The sequence below is a fragment of the Petaurus breviceps genome, unplaced genomic scaffold, assembly GCF_028583685.1.
Source record: "Petaurus breviceps papuanus isolate PSGF00001 unplaced genomic scaffold, PetGlider_PUasm1.0 88617, whole genome shotgun sequence".
Classification (NCBI taxonomy): Eukaryota; Metazoa; Chordata; class Mammalia; order Diprotodontia; family Petauridae; genus Petaurus; species Petaurus breviceps.
The window spans coordinates 58,149-62,981 of record NW_027186948.1 but is presented as its reverse complement, the minus strand read 5'-3'; the positions used below and the strand labels follow the sequence as shown (position 1 = coordinate 62,981).

Genomic DNA, 4,833 nt, shown 5'->3' with positions numbered 1-4,833 from the left:
AGCCCCAGCAGCCTGCCCTTAGGAACCTGGGACCCTGGTCAGCCCCAGGCCCACTTCCAAGTGGAGGATGCACCTGCAACCCCCTCCCCTTAGCCAGTTTTGGTGATGAGGGTTAAGAGAAATGCCTTGGGGGGAGCTCTCCACTGGTCTGGGTCTGATGTCAGAGATTCCCTCCCCTCCCTCCTCCCTTCTATTTCAGTTCTTGGGGAGACTAGATCCTCCCGGCAGTGACATCCCAGTGCCCGCCCTCTCCCACCCTCTATTAAGCGTGAGTCTCCTTTGTCTGGAGGAGGATACCGGAGGAGTGAGCTGGAGGAGGTACGCATGCCCCTCACCTACTTCCCTTCCAATTCCCCTCCACACCCTGCTCCCTTCTCTCTGTTACCTCCCATCTTCCCCCCATCTTCCAAACTGACTGATCCTGAGGTTCCTGCTAGTGTCTAAGTGACTGGGATTGAGGTAAGTGACCCCTCCCTGCTCCTGCCTCTGCCCCTCCCTTTCTTCTCCTTCTCTTTTGTCCCCCCAACCTTTTCATGAAGCCAAGCCCCCCATCCCCATTTGGCTTCAGTAAGTTCCAGGAGGATGTGCATAAGGGTGGGTGGACGGTCCTAGGAGTGTCAATATCTTTGTTTAAGCATGTGTTGTGTATTTAGGTAGAATCATCTGTGTGTGTGTGTGTGTATGTGTGTGTCTATGATGGTGTGTGGATGTATGGGAGTGGTGTTCAGGGGTGAACCTGTGTGAGCCTGCTTCTCCAAGGCTGCTCCTACCTAGGTCTGCCCAGGCCTTCGTCTGGACATCTGGGGCTTGGAGGGGTCCTGGGGTTAGGTGGGGTGCTGTGGAGGCCAGGAGGGAATAGCTTTTAGGGATACCCCTTCCCTCCCCTCCTCAGGTATACATTTTCATCCTTTATTCCTCCCTTCCGCTCATTCTTAGCTTGACCTTGACCTTGGAGCTGGGGAAAGTGGAGACAGCAGAGAAACCCTTCCCTTTTTCCACAGCATCTCTTTTGTTTTTGGTGTCCTTTAATTTAATAGTACATTTGTTTTTTGTTCTAGTTTCTTCAATCAGCACCTGGTGAAAGGGACGTTTTCAGATACTTTGCTGTGGAGCAGAAAGAGGGGCCTATCCCTGAAGCTGTGGTTTCTATGTTTAAAAGACTGAAAGAAAAGGGTTGTTTTAATGTGTACTTCTCTCATTATGAGGGATTTGGAGCATTTTGTCATTAGGACTGTTGATATCTTGGATCTCTTCCTTTGAAAACTTCCTATTCCTTTGACCTACTGGAGATTGGTGCTTAATCTCAGATATTGGAATCAGTTCCTTCTATATGTTGCATATGCAGCAGTCCTTAGAGAACTTTACTGCAGAGATATTTTTCCTCACTTAACTTTTACCCTTCTCATTTTAACTGTATTTGATTTTTTGTGCAAAAACATTTCAACTTTATCTGAGCAAAATCATTCATTTTATTTTCTCTGATTCTCTCCATTGCTTGTTCTGTCATACCTTCTTCCCCATCCATCCGTGTGAAAAGTAATTTCTTCCTTGCTCCTCTAATTTACTATTGATTCCCATTTTACACCTAATTAATTTATCCATTTGTACTTTAATTTGAGAGGTAGGAAGAGGTTGATAGATGACCTATCAAATTTCTGGCAAACTGTTTTCCCTTATACTGTCTGTGATTTTTAGTCAAATAGTGTCTCCTCCCCTGCCTCCACTCCCCTGCAACTTCTGGCTTTGGATTTATTAGGCACTCTTTTATTTTATTTATTTGCTTTTGTACATTGCATATCTAAACTTTTCCATTGATCAACCTTTAAATGTTTAACAAGTTCAAATTGTTTTCTTAACAGGTAGATATTCTATGGGGCCTGAAGTCAGGAAGACTCATCTCGAGTTCAAACCTGGCCTCAGATACTTACTAGCTGTGTGATCCTTGGCAAGTCAGTTAACCCCTGTGCACCTCAGTTCCTCATGTCAGATGAACTGCAGAAGGAAATGGCCAACCACTCCAGTATCTTTGCCAAGAAAACCCCAAAAGGTATCAGGAAAAGTCAAACAGGACTAAACAACAATTGTTTTAATAATCACTGATCTGTAGCATGTTTTTTCATCTGCTACTGATAATTACTAACCCCAAACCCATTTCTTTCCTCCTTCCACCCCATCATTTCCCTTGAGATGTTTGACATGTTAAAAATTATTGTATTGTTTTCTGTTTCTTACATCATCAGTGTATCCCATATATCCCTCACTCTCCTCATCCTTCAGAGCCATGTCATGTAACAAATTGTATTTTTGTTTTAGGGAAGAAAAGAAAAAACCAGTACAATGGATCAGTGCATTCAGGAAAAGGTGTGTAATGTGTGATAGCTGTGGACCTCTCACCTGGACTGGGTCGGGTGATATCGACTTCTCATGGACCTTTTCAGGTCCACTTGATCTTTGACATTTTATTCTAGGTCCTTTTAATTTTGTATGTCATTCTTTCTATTTAAATTTTTGTAGTTACTGTGTATATAATCTTTTCTTGGCTCTGCTTAATTCACTTTGCATCATTTGGCAAAGGTCTTTCCCTACTTCTCTGTGCTCATCACACACATTACTGCTTGCATCATGGTAGCTGTATTCCATGACGTTCATGATCCATGCCTTGTTTAACCATTCCCCAGTTGATGAACCTCTACTTTGTTTCCTATTCCTAGCTGTCACAAAAAGTGCTGTTAGAAACATTTTGGAGTATATAGGGCCTTTTTTCTTATTAATGGATTCCTTGGGGCATAATGGAGTTTTTGTTTTAAAGGCTTTGGACATTTTTGTTACTTTCTTTGCCTAATTCCTAATTACTTTACAAAATGAATGTGTCATTTCACAGCTCTTCCAAAAATGTATCAGTGTGTGTATATTCCCACAGACTTGTCTTGATATGAAAACCACAATTCTGCCATAAGTGGGATTCAAAACACTCCTTTACCTGTTGTTTCAAATAGTTTTTATAGTATTGAGATGAAATGTTTTCTAAATGCTTGGTAGAATCTCTGTCAAATCCATCTGGTCCTGGGGATTGTTTTCTAGGGAACTCTTTATGCCTCATTCAATGTCTTCTTTTAAGTAGGATTATTTAAGTCTTCTATTTGCTCCTCTGTTAACATGGGCAGTTCATATTTTTGCAAGAATCATTCTGTTTCATGTAGATTGTCAGTTTTACTGGCATGATTGAGCAAAAATCACTCCTAAGCATTGCTTTAATTTCATTTTCATTGGTTGTACATTCACCCTTTCCTTTTTGAAACTGGTAATTCGGTTTTCTTCTTTTTTTTGTTAGTCAAACTAAATAATTGTTTATCTATTTTATCAGAATTTTGATAAACCCACCACCTACTTTTACTTATTAGTTTGACTTTTTAAAAGTTTTCTTAATCTCATCTTTGATTTCATTATTTCCATTTTGATATTTAAGTGGAGATTTTTCAGTTGGTTTTTTCTATGTTTTAAAGTTTCATGCCCAATTTATTGATATGCTCCTTCTCTGTTTTATTAATGTAAGCATTTAGAGATTGAAAAATTTCCCCTAAATACTGCTTTGGCTACATCCCACAAATTTTGGTATCTTGGTTCATTGTAATTCTCTTTAATGAAATGATTGGTTGATTCTATGATTTGTTCTTGGACCCATTCTTTCTTTAGGACTAAGTTATTTAGTTTCCAATTAATTTTTAATCTATACTTCTACTTCTTGATAATTTACAATGCATTGTGGTCTGTAAAAGCTGCATTTAATATTTGTGTTTTTATCCATTTGACTATGTAGTTTTTATAAGCCAATATTTGTTCATTTTTTTTGTCAAGGTGTCACATATAACTGAGAAAAATTTATATTGATTTTTATTTTGTTTCAGTTTTCTCCAGAGTTCTCTCATATCTAACTTGTCTAATATTTTTTCTCTTTACCTTCTTTTTAATTTATTTTATGCATAGGTCTGCCTAATTCTAGGGGAAGAAAGTTGGGGTCACCCCTTAGTATTGTTTTACGGTCTATTTCCTTCTGTAAATCATTTAACCTTTTCTTTAAGTAGTTGGCTGATCTACCATTCAGTACATATTTGGTGAGTCCTGATATTATATCACTGTGTATGATACCTTTTAGCAAGATATAATTTCCCTGCTTATCTTTTTGAATTAGGACTATTTCATTTTTTGGTTTGTCAGAGCTAGTTCTGGGGGTTTGAAAATTTTTGGTGCTTCCAAAGTGAATCGATTTGGGGAGAGGTTTGCTTACTCATTTCCTGACCTGTGCTCTGGTCTTTACCCAGGAAAATCTCTGATCTCTTGGGACTGCAATTGATACAGCTCTACAGGGTCCCTGCTCCCTTTTGACCAGAAGTAATACTGCCCCTCAAGGCACCTGTTCCTTTGGGATTGCAAATGATACTGCTTTTCACGGTCCCTGCTCCCTCTTGCAAGAAATCGCTCCCCTCTGCCCTTTAACTGTGACCCAGAAGTCTGTAGTGCCAATGCAATATTGACAGCGCCCACGATCACAATAAAGAACATGAGTATAAATATAGCATGACATGTCTTTCTTTATCTTCTCAGCTTTGACTTAGTAATTTGCTTAGCACATAGAAAGTTCCTAATGTATCCTAGATCAGATTCTCAGTAATATGAAAGGAATAGTTGCTACAATGGAAATGCTAGGAATGCTGGGAGGAAATGACCACTTAATCCTACAGTTTGTGATAAAGGAAAGGCAATCTGGGCCTGGAGGTGGATAGCATTTTTCATCATGAATCCTTTGGAATTGTCTTGGGTCATTGTGTTGCTGAG

General features: G+C 39.5%; 1 long non-coding RNA gene across 1 annotated transcript; it reads left to right on the top strand.

The window, feature by feature from the left end:
• Positions 1–203: 203 nt before the first annotated feature.
• LOC138176402 (uncharacterized) lies at positions 204–4,573 on the top strand. The gene is made up of 4 exons (XR_011172233.1): positions 204–318; positions 1,860–2,047; positions 2,314–2,361; positions 4,320–4,573. It is a non-coding gene; the product is annotated as an uncharacterized lncRNA (long non-coding RNA).
• Positions 4,574–4,833: the final 260 nt, after the last annotated feature.